Below are 14,876 nucleotides of genomic sequence, written 5' to 3'. Positions count from 1 at the left end.
TGCTCCCGGTTCAGACTGGATCGCCTGATCCGGTAGTGATGGGGGCGGGTGGTTCGGAGAACCAGTAGCAAAAATCCCTGCCCCCCCCATGCCCAGCTGAGCCGCATGATCATCAGAGGCTTTTATTTTTATATACTTTTAAAAGCATTTTTTCTACAACCTCTTCCGAAGAAAAAATAATTTTAAAAGTAAAAAAAAAAAAAAGCCTCTGATGATCGCACAGCTCAACTGGGATCATCAAAGGCTTTTCAAAGCATTTTTTTCTGCAACCTCTTATCCAAAGAGGTGGTAAAAAAATGCTTTGAAAAAGTCTCTGGCAACTCCCAGCTGAGTTGCCTGATCAGCAGAGAGGTATTTTTTAAAAAGCCTCTCTGACGATCCCAGCTGAGTTGCCTGATCAGCAGAGGCTTTTCAAAGCATTAGAAAAAATGCTTTGAAAAGTTAAAAAAAAAAAAGTTGGCCACGCCTACCCAGTCACATTAACCCCCCCGGGTTAATGTGTAGAACCGGTAGTAACAAATTTTACATTTCACCCCTGGACAGGTACAGAACCGGTAGTAACAAATTTTACATTTCACCCCTGGACAGGTACATGAAGTGCAAATAGATGGGCAGTCACAGTTTTCTTAGCTCCTACAGAAACAAATTTGGAGGAATTCTGACAAAGAGAGAATATTATGATTGCATAATTAGTTTTATTTTCAGTATTGCCTATAATAAAACTCATATGCAGCATGCAGCAGTATCTGTTAATGGTTATGACTTAAGAGGCACACATGGAATGATTGTGAATCAAAGAAAAGGTGACATAAATGTGTAATAGCAACTGTATCAAGGTTTGGAAAAATCTTAAATCTAGGGAAGAATAATTTCCATGGTATGTCTGGAAAAATGATTTGTCCCATTCATTTGGTTAGATCTTTTGACATGGAAATTCCAATGTCAGCGTTGAATGATCGGTACAAAATAAATCTATCCATGGATGATTTATTCTAATAAAAATGTATTTTTATGATTTGCCTACTTAAATGAAGCTAAATTTCATCCTAGGGCTAGATGAAGAAGATGCTGCTGATTAAAAAGAGTTTGTGTCATGCACAAGCAACCAGACTCACAAGTGTAGAGTTCAAACTTATTATTTTATTGTATTCCGCCTATTAAACAGCAAGTGGAGGCTGTGGTTGATGGGTTCTTTGCCTAGCTTTGGCTGATACACAATTGGGACCTTGCCTAATACAGGAGGATTTAGCAGCTGTAATTCACACTTTCATCGTCATCTGCACTGATTACCCTGTTTCCCCCAAAATAAGACATTCCCTGATAATAAGCCCAATCGGGCTTTTGAGCGCATGGCAATAAGGCCAGGCGTTTATTTCAGGGTTCAAGAAAAATATAAAACAGGGTCTTCTTTTCGAGGAAACACAGTGCTGCAACACACTTTACATGGACAGCCTTTAAAGGTTCCCCTGCAAATTAGTAATACAATTCATACAACTAGTCGAGATCACAACTTGTTCCCATCATTAAGGACCATATGATGCCAACACAGAGTCGCTCTGAGAATGAGATGAACAACCTCTAAATTTGATAAATGAATTAAATGAAGACCGCAGACTCCCCACTACTGGTAATTACTACTTTAGTTCCAAATGCAAAATGTTCTCCTCAGTTATATGACTCAGCCTGGCAATCAAGCACATTCAGAAAAACAACCAAGATCAGAGAACACCAAAAAAAAACAAAAAAAAAACCCAACCATTTGTAAATAGTCACGCTCAATCTCTTTTATCATGCTCGGCAGGCTCTGACAGGAATAACTCGTCTCTTTCGCCACTCAAAGAATTGTGTAAGTCCCTGGATAATTATTTTCACAGCAGTAACTATGTAAGTAACTGTGGCTTATTGGGTCAAATCACAATTGTTTTATAAAACTTGAAACCCAAAGCAAACAAATCATGTTCTAGTTTAGCACAAAGTATGACCCCACCCTGTGGCCGCACTCACTTCTTCAGCCATCTCCCTGTTTAAGGGACTGCATAGAGCCATTATGATGTGACAGGTCCAATCCTCTGGTTCAAAGCTACTCTCTTCCTCTCATTCCCAACTGATGAATCAACCAACCTTAATTCATTATTTAGGCAATATAAAGACTGTATTTTCCCAATAAAAGGTTACCTCAGCGTCAAGGTATGCAAAATCTGCAACCTTTTGGCACCTGGGCAGTGGGATGAATAAATACGATAAATGGTGAGAAGGAGGTAGAGGAGGCCTTTAATTTACCGGAGAAGAGGCGAGACAGCTCAGAGGTGAGAGCCATGAGGAGGAGGTGTTTGAAAGAAATTCTGCCTTAACCTCCTAGGAGTTTATACTTAAAATATTTCAACATTTTTGTTTTTACACCCACACTTTACATATTTAATTTAATTTAATTTATATGCCACCCCTCTCCGAAGACTCAGGGCGGCTCACAATACATTTTAAAAAATCATTATAAAAAAACCATTGAAAAATTAAAAACATTAAAAAACTCATTCACACCATTCATAACCGGATCTCGCCAGATCACATTTGAGATATATTTATCTAAAATGTGTGATTCTCATATCTTTGGTTTGCCAGTTAAATGGCCTTGACAAATAGGGTGTGACAACACAGAGGAGTATTTAAGGAATATTAGGAGTCATTATTCCCACTTCCCTTGGTTAGGAACCAGTCTTTGTTGCAACCATTTCACTCCCAGCATTTGGCTCCTCTTCATTTTCCTAAATTCTTTCCATATTAGTTCTACCCACCCTACTTCTGTTACCAGCCTTTCTCCAAGCTTGCAAGAAGGTAAAAGAGAGCAGAAGTCCATTATTTATCTGGGAGGCAAAAGCGAATCTATTAATTCCCTATTAATGGAGATTCCTTAGAAATGAGGAAATATAAGCAACTGTGATTGGCTAATGTGAAAAAGTGGCCGCCTCTCAATGATAGGCAGTCCTGGAGCAAATAGTTGATCAACTTCACAGTTTTTCAAGATGGGCCAATCTTGAGAGTGTTTCGGTTGCCTGATGGATGATCTTTTTCTTGAGTTAAGAGGAATATGTCTCTGTTGATTTGGAAGAGGGAAGGGCTTCTTAGCAACTTTACCATTGGCCATAATATCTTCTGAATTGCCTGAGAGATTTGGAAATAAGAGATATGCAATAATTTTATATCTATTTCTTGGTGTTAGACAACAAAGAGTACAATCACCATGTGCTTTACTGCTCAGCTGTTTAACTATAACAGGAAACTCTACTTGGAACAGAAGAGCACAGAATATATACCATAGATCCAAACTTGTAAACACTGCCATCTACTGGCTGAATACTATTGTAGTTGTTGCATAGAAATACATTCCATCAATGAATGCCAACTCCTGGATATATTTTAGATGCTTTGGGAGCAGTCCAGAGGTGAGTTTCAGCAGGTTCTGACCAGTTCTGGAGAACCGGTAGCGGAAATTTTGAGTAGTTCGGAGAACCGGTAGTAAAAATTCTGACTGGCCCCGCCCCCATCTATTCTCTGCCTCCCAAGTCCCAGCTGATTATTATTATTAGGACTTTTGGAGACAGCATCATTTTTATGCAGCCATGAACTTGATCACTGGGCAAAGGGTGAGATATAGATAAGGGGAATGGCTCAGTTCCTCATTTAACCCTATTAGTTAAGTAAGTGTCTATGATTGAGGAACAAGGGAAATTCCTATCTTTCTCTCCCATAGCTTCCTTTTCTTCAAGGAAAGCAGAGAGAAAGGAGTTGTTTAGAGAGAAGAGAGATTTTTTGATATGCATATATTTGAATTTAAAATTCAAATTTTAATTCAAATATAATGCGTTCCCATTAACATTGACTGAGAGAAGCCTACACCCAGCTTATAAAATAATATGGTACTTTTTAAAAAAAAAAAAAATAGAGCATTCGACTCAGTAGTAGTTTGCTCCCGGTTCTGTCCGGTTCTATAGAACCGGTAGTAAAACCGGTGGGCGGCTCCGCCCACCCAGCACAATGTCATCATTGGTGATCTGCGCATGCGCAGAAGCTTCGCTCGTGCATGCGCGCGATCCCGCTACAAACCAGTAGTAAAGGTAAGTGGAACCCACCCTTGATTCCACTGCAGTATTTAATAACTCTGTGTTCTTTTAGCACCCTGCTTCTGCTCAGCACCATATCTCACATCTTTAACAAGCTTCCATCTCACGTTATTTTAGCAATCTTTCTCTGAACAGAGTAGGGACATTTCCAAACAAACCAATAACATCCACACACCCAGCATAGACGTCATTTGCCATTGTCTGTTTCCTAGGGTCCAAGGTCACCTTCCTAACTTTTATTAAAGCTTTGAAAACTTGGCTGTTTCCCCAGATGCTAGGCGAGCAATAGCAATAGTAATTGCACTTAGACTTACAGTATATATCACCCCGTAGTGATTTCTGGCACCCTCTGACCCATTTAAAAATGTCAGTATATTGCCCCCAACCATCTGGGTCCTCATTTTATCGACCTTGGAAGAATGGAAGGCTGAATCAACTTTGAGCCGGTCAGGATCGAACTCCAGGTTATGGACAGAGTTTTCCTGCAATACTGCATTCTAACCACGATGCCACCAACCTGGATAAGATTGGATAACTGTGCATTAGAAGTCGACTTGGCTCCAGAGCTTTGTATATTTAATGTTTTAATCTGTTTAGTTTCATATGGTTTTGTATGTTGTTTTAACTCTTGACTGGGAGCCGCACAGAGTTGGATACATTTTAAATGCATTAAATAAATATTTATAGCCTAATTTTGAACCTTTGAGAATTGGCAGGAGTTGGAAAGTTGCTAGAATCCTGATCCTAGATTAAGAGTTGGAGGAGGACCAGAGAGATTTGACTCAAGTTCCCCTTTATCTAGGAAAGTTCATTGGATGTTCATTCTAGGGAAGACATTGGATCAGTCACTCTTTTTCAATTCAAGCTGCCCCACAGGGAGACTCTTATGTGGGTGAAGAGGAGAAAGGAATCTTGAAAAAACCTTGGGCAGCAGTAGAATCGGATGAAAGCCTTGGATATTTAATAGTTACAACGTATTTATGAAGTGGAAGATATTTGAGGAGCACAAGAAGGGCAGGTTTTCATTATAAAACTTGAGTGATCCTTTCTTCAAGATCATACTCCGAAGCAGTGGTGAAATCCAAATTTTTTTACTACCAGTTCTGTGGGCGTGGCTTGGTGGGCATGGTGTGGCTTGGTGGGTGTGGCAGGGGAAGGATACTGCAAAATCTCCATTCCCACCCCACTCCAGGGGAAGGATGCTGCAAAATCCCCATCCCCACCCCACTCTGGGGCCAGCCAGAGGTGGTATTTGCCAATTCTCCGAACTGCTCAAAATTTCCGCTACCGGTTCTCCAGAACCTGCTGGATTTTACCCCAGCTCTGAAGTCCCATGTGAAGAGGTGGGAATAAAGAAGAAGATTGTAAAATCATTATGAGCATAGTCACATTTCCTGATTGACTGATTGTGTGGATTCTTGCCTCATCTTGGTCTTGCACAATCTCCCAAATCTAGTTTCATATATATGTTAATCTATCTCATCTTTGAAACTCCAGTGTGTTAAGGATATTGTTGTTGTGTTACCAACCAGCAGAGTGTAGAGCACAGAGAAACATTGCTGAGAGCAATGAATAAGAGATGTGCAAACGGGTTTATCAAAAGTTTACTTTATAGTGAAAAAACAATCTCATAGTCTTTAAATCAATCCAAGTCTTTGCCAGTTAAATCAGTCCAGTGATACAAAATCTTCTTACCACACAAACAGTAGTTGGTTAGAATAAACCACGATGGTAGCAGATCCATCCAACCGATGATAGCACAATGGATAGCAACTCCTCACACAATGGTAGCTATCAACTGAATACTTTACAGTACCTTTCTTAAATACGCTCACAACCAGTGATTATCTAATTACAGAATGACTCAGCATTACAATGAATCAGCAGTAAAACTTTAAAGTCACACAATACATATTCATATTAAAGTCACAGAACGCATATATTGCCTGGACAACTTGTTAGGCTCAAACCATATCCTAACCCAGTGAACCAGGAAGAAAATGCTTTTCTCGTGAAATTGCAAGCACTTGTTCTGGCATTGTGTGATTAACTGGGGGAGAGGAAAATAAAGCCTCTAGCCCAGAGGTGTCAAACTCAAGGCTTGCGGGCCAAATCTGACTCCGGGGTGCTTAGATCTGGCCCGTGGGACCACCCTGAAACAGCAAAGGACCAACCTGCGGGGCCTCTGCCGATGAAAACAGAGCTCAGAAGGGCCACATGCGGCCCTCCCAGGCTCCGTTTTTGGCTGTGATCAGGGGGGAGGTGTTAGGGTTAGGGTTAGGGTTGCACATTTTTGCTGGCAGACTGCTCGGGACACCACAAATGCCTCTGACATAAGTGACATCAAGCTGGCCACGCCCCCGGCCACAGCCACACCTCACAAGGTCAAACACAACCCTGATGCAGCCTTCAATGAATTAGAGTTTGACACCCTTGCTCTAGCTCTACAAGGACGTCCATTTAGAACAGGGATGGGAAATTAATTTTCCCAAGGTGCCGCATGAGAAACTGGGACTGTTGTGGAGGGCTGAACCAATAGAACCAACAATCACTCTGAAGGTACATAGGCTCGTACACGTGTACATCAGAGGTGGGTTTCAGCAGGTTCTGACCAGTTCTGGAAGGAATGGCTTGGTGGGCATGGCTTGGTGGGCGTGGCAGGGAAAGGATACTGTAAAATCTCCATTCCCAGCCCAATCCAGGGGAAGGTTACTGCAAAATCCCCATTTCCTCCCGATCAGCTGGGACTTGGGAGGCAGAGAATAGACGGGAGCGGGGCCAGTCAGAATTTTTACTACCGGTTCTCTGGACTACTCAAAATTTCCGCTACCGGTTCTCCAGAACTGGTCAGAACCTGCTGAAACCCACCTCTGCCATGGACCACTAATATGAATTTTTTAAAAAAATAAATAGTATTTAGTGCAATATAAAAAATGCAAATGATTTTTCTGCGGACCACCAAAATTTTCTCGTGGGCCACCAGTGGTCCGTGGACCACTGGTTGGTGACCGGTGTATCCTAGATTGTATTCCCAGCAAAAGCTCTGTTCGGAGAAGAAAATACTTGAAAACAGCTAAAGAAGAGTTGAAATCCGTATGTCTCAACTTTTCTTGACAACGTTAAGATGTGTGGAGTTCAACTCCTATAGTTACTCAGCCAGTTCTGGGAACTGAAGTCCACAGGTCTTAAATGGTCAAGGTTGAGCTACACTAATCACTAATCTTGAGTATGGATTAGGGATAAGATAAAGACAGTGAAGGATATGTATATATATAAAAAGGGCAGTTACCAAGGCAAATACATACTGCAAAAGGTAACATGAGGATAAGCCCAAAGTGTTAGGTTGCTACCCAGCTGAATTGCTCTACTGATTCTATTGTTTTGAACTGATTGAGCCTGTTTTACTGCTCTTCTAGTTTTACAAGCTGTCAAGTCACCAAGTCTAATCTGTTTTTTTTATTTACCATCTGCTAATGATAACTATCCACATACTGTAGACTACGAAACCCCACATGCTTGTGAAAACAAAAGGTAGAGAATGTACAGTAATCACCTTGCTGGTGACTTGAGCACCCTCTGTTGGTGAAAAGGCAGAATGTAAATCCCAAGGAGAAGGAATAATTTAATAAATTATTAAATTTATATTATTAAACTTATTTAATAATAAGTTTATTAAGGCTTTGCTTGTTTTGTGTGAGGACAAGATAGCAAAGCAGCCATTGGGTTCATGCTCGCTTTATAGAAATATGTAAACATGTTTTCTTTACAGAAATATATAGAATTATTGCTTTACAAAAATGTGAACAAGATGGCAAAGAGCTGTGGTGGCGCAGTGGTTAGACTGTAGTACTGCAAGCTACTTCTGCTGACTGCCGGCTGCCAGCAGTTCGGCAGTTCGAATCTCACCAGGCAGGTTGATTCAGCCTTCCATCCTTCCCAGGTGGGTAAAATGAGGATCCAGATTGTTGGGGGCAATGTGCACTTAGAGAAGGCTGTAAAGAACTGTGAAGCAGTATATAAGTCTAAGTGATATAGCTATTGCTACTACAGGTAGTCCTTGACTTATGATTGGTTACTGAGTGACTGGTCAAAGTTATAACAGACCTCACTGGGTATACTTACAACCCAGTTCCAAAGTTCTGACAAAGGTTTGACTTATAACCCAGTTCCAAAGTTCAGACATATACATGCCTGTTGCCAAGTACCTCAGTTTTGATCACATGTCCATGGAGATGCTACAACAGTCATAAGTGCGAGGACCAGACCTAAGTAACTTTTTTCAGTTACATTGTTAACTTTGGATGGTTGCTGAACGAATGGTTGTAAGTTGAGGATTAGCATACTAAACAAACCACATAGTTTTGATAATTTCCATCCATTTTTAAAAATATTTCACATAAGATCAAGGGGTGGGGGGGTTGAGATAAAAGTCATTGGGGTTTTGGGGGGGGGGGGTTTGCAGAAGGAGATGAAGAAGATTCCTTGCAACTTACATGTTTATGAATTAATCTATGATTAAGATCTAATTTCCCCACAAATCGTTTGATGAGGATTCTCCTTTGGCTTCTCCTTTTCATGCAAGCAAATGTCCCAAAGGGGCTTTTTCAAGAGGCAACTGGACTTTCTGGTTTTTCTTTGAAGACGTTTTGCTTCTCATCCGAGAAGCTTCTTCAGCTCTGACTGGATGATGGAGAACGAAAGGATTCTTCCATACTTTTATTTTTCCAATAAATCCTTCCATTTATTCTTCCCAAAGCACCTTTGGGACAACCATGACCTGGATGACAGAGAATCTCCATAGACATTTAGCTCAGCAATCAGAACTGAAGAAACTTCTTGGATGAGAAGCGAAACGTCTTCAAAGAAAAACCAAGGAAGTCCAGTTGCCTCTTGAAAAAAGCACCTTTGGAACAACCATTTTTTTTAAAATTTGATTTATATGCCGCCCTTCTCCAGAGACTCAGGGCGGCTTACAATGCGTTAAGCAATAGCCTTCATACTTTTGTATATTTATACAAAGTCAGCTTATTGCCCCCAGAAACTGGGTCCTCAATTTACCTACCTTAGAAAGGATGGAAGGCTGAGTCAACCTTGAGCCTGGTGAGATTCGAATTTACAGTAATTGCAGACAGCTGGTGTTAATCACAATGCTATCAGTCTGCTGAGCTACCAGGCCCGGATGACATCCATGACCTGGATGACAAAGAATCTCCATAGACATGCAAATAAATCTGCTGACACTGGATTTTACGATAATCTGAAAGAAGAAGAACACATTTTGGAAAGGAATGGAATCAAAATGATATGACTGTGCCTTGTTATTATGAATACTGATTGTATCATAGCTGAAGAAATGCGGCAAGTCAGGTATGGGCATTCCTTTGGGAGGCCTGATTTGTTGTGGAGTAGTGATGGGGATGGAATTGTATAACACAAATGCAGTTCTACACACGGGGGAGCAGTGAGAAAGAGAAAGAGATTGTCTCTTCCAAACGTAGTATAGTAGTAAAAGTGAGTACAGCTAGTCCTCGACTTACAACTACAGTTAAGCCCAACATATCTGCTGTTAAGTGAGACATTTGTTAAGTGAGTTTTGCCCCATTTTACAACCTTTCTTGCCACAGCTAAGTGAATCACTGCAGCTGATAAGTCAGTAACATGGTTGTTAAGTGAATCTGGCTTCCCCACTTGATTTTGCTTGTCTGAAGGTTGCAAAAGGGGATCGCATGACATTGGGACACAGCAGTGGTCATAAGTATGAGTTGTTTATACAGGTAGTCCCAGGGGTGAAATCCAGCAGGTTCTGAAAAGTTCTGGAGAACCGGTAGCGGAAATTTTGAGCAGTTCGGAGAACTGACAGACACAGACAGGAGCCTACATCTACACACACACACACACACACACACACACACACACACACACACACACACACACAAATACACACAAGGACATAATTACTGAATGAGTAAAATTCATCCAGGCTTGGTCAGACAGAACAGGCAAATTTACTACTGTATAAAGAGAAGTTGCTCTATAAAAAAACCTGTTGAATTAGCAAATCAAAAATGACTCTCCGCTTATTTATTGAATTCCTTTTTTTCTTCACCCTTCCAGTCAAAGAGGCTTACAAAACAATGGCTTACAAAAACCTCTACTGTAATTAGGTTGTCCTGGCCCTCGGGCGTATACTCTAAAAACCTAACCCATGAAGAAAGGGATTAGGGAGGAAGGGTGATGCTGGCTTGTTCAGGTGTTCATTCACTCTGAATCATCTTATGTATGGTAATACTACATCTGTTTATTTGTTTGTTTATTTGTTTAGGAAATTTACATGTCTGCCTACTTGCTCACAGTGATGCTAGGTGGTTTACAAGCAGTAAAAACACAATATAGAAAAGAAAAGCAATAACCACCCCACCCCCCACCCCAACACAATATTAATGTAGGTAATGCGGATCCAGCTAGATGATCACTGAAGGACCCTCTTTATTCATAGTATTGTAAGAAAGAAAATGTGCTTGTTTGAGAAAAGCATATTTATCCAGTAGAAATAGTACAAAGGCAGACAAATTCCTTTGAAGTAGAAACATTCTATAAGAGGGGCCCCTTGGTTGTTAGAGATAGAGACATTTGGTGATATACAGTTTGAAGGTTAAAGAGACCAAGGATGACCACATGAAGTATCAACAAGAGATAAATTGAATCTATGCTTCGGTGATTTACAAGAAGAATTATGACTGTTTGGCAAAGATAATGTAACAAACTTAGTAATTAGAAAAATGTCATTTGATGTAACGAATGTCTGCAATGATAAAACTGCTGAGTTAACAGAATCCTTTGTTTGAAAATGTATAAAACTGTGGTCTCAGAATCATAAGTTTGTTCAAAGCTTCATGTACAAAACTGGCTCTGAACCTATTGCGCAATACACTGTTTCTGACTAACCTAGAAAAGTTGTGTTGGTCTCATCATTCCACAACAATATAGAAAATAATTTAAAAAAATAAAAAGTTCCTTTATGCCTGGCTTCTTTTTTAATGGTTGGCTCTCCTTTCTTTTTTCTCCTCATCCCGTTTCAAGCTCTAGCAAATTGTTGAGCCCTGTAGGGTGGAATTCTCAAACCTCCTCTTTCACACTCTGGTCCCATTGCATTAGGGTATGTGCTTCATAATTTCTTCTGCCATCACTTAAATTCCAATGATGCCTCACCTAGCACCCAATCCCAGGGTCTGCTGTGTAAGCGAATAGGGCTTTCACATCTTGGGCCGCCCTTCTGCTGATTAAAAAGTTCAAATACAATGTTTGTTGGGGAATGGAGCCCTCTTTTTGAGCCAATCATATAAGGAAGGGAAAGGAAGGGAAAGGGAAGGGAAGGAAAAAGGGAAGGGAAGGAAAAAGGGAAGGGAAGGAAAAAGGGAAGGGAACGGAAGGAAAAAGGAAAGGGAAGGAAAAAGAAAAGGGAAGGGAAGAAAAAAGGGAAGGGAAGGGAAGGAAAAAGGAAAGGGAAGGGAAGGAAAAAGGGAAGGGAAGGAAAAAGGAAAGAGAAGGGAAGGGAAGGAAAAAGGGAAGGGAAGGAAAAAGGAAAGAGAAGGGAAGGGAAGGAAAAAGGGAAGGGAAGGGAAAGAAAAGGGAAGGGAAGGGAAGGAAAAAGGGAAGGGAAGGGAAGGGAAGGAAAGGAAAGGAAAGGAAAGGAAAGGAAAGGAAAGGAAAGGCCTGAGACAATGGGCTTTCTCTGTACTTGACCAAAAGCTACCCCTCAAACATGTGACTTTATTTATGAGTTTGAGCATGCAGACTATATTTACAAAACAATATTTCATATGCTCCTTTTAAAGCATTTCCCTAGAAAATCAGGTGGTGGGTATAAGATGTGGAGCACCACCAGAAGCTGGGCAAGGTAGCTTACTAAACTATGTCTACAAAGCTTCTTTCGCGTTTCTCAAAATAACGGGTGATTTAAGAGGATTAGCTTTTATTAGTACAGAAACATTGCTTGTGGCCCAGTTGTAGGAGACCAGGACCTGGCAGTCATCCATGTTAATGCCAGATGAAGCTCCCAAATGTACAATAGCCTCAGCTTCATTGTTGTGAACCGAATTAACCACAGATTCCTGCCCTTCCTGAAAAGCAGACATTCCTGTCTGTCTCACTAGACGCTCCTTTTTTCTCTACACTCTGGTACTCTTTCCAAGAATGACTAAATACAAAGAGATTCCAGTCCCAATAGCAGTGTCATAAGGTTTTTTTCCCTATAATTCTGAATGGTAGGCTTTTTCTCTCTAAACAAGAGCCCTGGGGACTAATCAAATGCCTAGCTAAATCTCCTGTAGCTCTGGAAGCTGTTGGTTGTTTCCTGGGATATTGGCTTTTTGCTTTGCTATTTGTTGATTATTGCTTTTATGCTAAAGTTTATATTGTTTTTAGAGCACACATAGGTAAAATCTTTGTTGGGTTATTTGCTGCATAACCACAGGTGAGAAAAAACATCAAAATGAGGGGGATTGTACAATAATTAAAGAGCGTGTCCATGGTGGTATTTAGTAGGCAACAAAGGCCAATTTGATATGACTAAAGCAAACTCAGCAGAGACTAAAGATTATTGTCTTAACTTTCTATAGATACCTCATGGAAGAACTGGGAACAAAGCAGTCAATAAATGCACAAGTGAATGAATAGAGGAAAAAACTGGATTTAACTGGTTATAGAGTATATTTGGCTGTTTCTGTTGGCCTTTACCACATCTAAAAATTTTGTAGACTTTTTATGTTGATTTTGCAACAGCCAATGAGTAATCACTAACTGTAGCAGATGGGAATCGTTGCGCATTAATGTTTTTTTTTTTTATTGAAAAAGTTTTCAAATACAAATTTTCCCCCCTTTTTTCCTTCCCCCCTCCTCCCTAACCCCCCCTCGCCACCCATCCCCCCCGTGACTTCTTCACACCAAAAACCTAATTCATAACAGATTACATAATATTTTACCATCGCCTTACTCCCTCCTCTATATACTGACCCTTACTTACTAAAAATATTATTAATATTGTTACTTTCCCCTTTTACCATACATTTCAAAAAAAAAAGCAGTCTGCTATAACATTGTATGATAACTTCTAGTTTAGCATAATATTATTATAACTCCCAATTTAGCAATAATCTGCCCTTTTTGTCCTCCCCAAAACTTATATCTATATATTATTACAACATTTCAAAGCAACCTTCCACTTTAAGACTGTATAATAGATCCTACTTTAACATTTATTCTTTGTGTATATTAATATAACATTTCAAAGCAGCCTTCCCCATAAATCCTAATTTAACATTTATTCAACTCTATCCATTTCCTCCACTACCCTAAATATATCACTTAAACATCCCTTTTTTTAAGCTAATCCATCAGTAGACTAACATATTTCCACCCACTTTCCTACAAAATTACCATGCACAACAATTCTTAATATCTTTAATCCACTGCCCACTCTGCTAAAATATATATATATATATATATATGTATATATTCCGTTATTTAAAAAAAAAAAGACAATAACTTTAAATTTATAATCCATATAATATCTTCTTTGATGTCTTTCCACTGGATTGTTGAGTCCCTCATCCATAATTGGGTAACGTAGCATCCTGGTGCAACAGTTTGTTCAAAGTCTTCAGTCATCATCTGCCCCCATCAGTAATGAATATCCTCATATATATATAAAAGTAAAAACAACCACCCGAGTGACATTATGATTATATTCCATATAGTTGTAATTGTGGCTTTCATCAGGATTATTAATTCCCATCATCGTAATGGGTAACAACCAATGGAGATTTTGCAATATCCTTCCCTCAGAAGTGGGGAGGGAATGGGGATTTTGCAGTATCCTTCCCCTGGAATGGGGTGGGAATGGGGATTTTGCAGTATCCTTCCCCTGCCATGCCCACCAAGCCACACCACACCCACCAAGCCACACCCACAGAACCAGTAGTAAAAAAATTTGGATTTCACCACTGCTATGAGATCTTCCAATAATCTCCAGTGAAGGCAGGGCATCCATCTGAGTGTACATGCTTGTCTATATAGAGAGTGAAAGGTATGATGAAAATATGTTAAGTATGGCAAAAGAAGATATAACTTTTTAAAAACTGTCTTTTTGGAGTCAAGGTGTACCTCACCTAAAGCTAAGACTTTATCTGGACCCTGTGGAATAGCAGTCTGCTTGACAAAATCGCAGGCACCTATGCTGCCTTGTTGCCAATAGCACTGTAACTTTGACATAGATGTGGGGCAAGATGGGGCGAGATGTGTATTTTGGAAGAGAACAGAGCAATAGGTAATAATAATTGAATAGTAATAGCAGTGGTGAAATTCAATTTTTTTTACTACTGGTTCTGTGGGCGTGGCTTGGTGGGCGTGGTGTGGCTTGGTGGGCGTGGCTTGGTGGGTGTGGCAGGGGAAGGGTACTGCAAAATCCCCATTCTCCCCCCAATCCTGGGGGAAGGATATTGCAAAATTTCCATTCCCACCCCCCTCCGGGGCCAGCCAGAGGTGGTATTTGCCGGTTCTCCGAACTACTCAAAATTTCCACTACCGGTTCTCCACAACCTGTCAGAACCTGCTGAATTTCACCCCTGAGTAATAGCATATAGTACATGGAATAATAATATAATTTAGTGTAAACATTTGTCGTAGTAATTGAAGAATATATTATAGCAGTGATTGTCATAGTAATGCAGCAATAGTATAGAATGTAGGAAGCAGTCACAT

Source organism: Pantherophis guttatus, chromosome 8 (assembly GCF_059756535.1).
Source record: "Pantherophis guttatus breed Tessera chromosome 8, ASM5975653v1, whole genome shotgun sequence".
NCBI classification, from domain to species: Eukaryota; Metazoa; Chordata; class Lepidosauria; order Squamata; family Colubridae; genus Pantherophis; species Pantherophis guttatus.
This window is presented reverse-complemented; position numbering follows the sequence as displayed.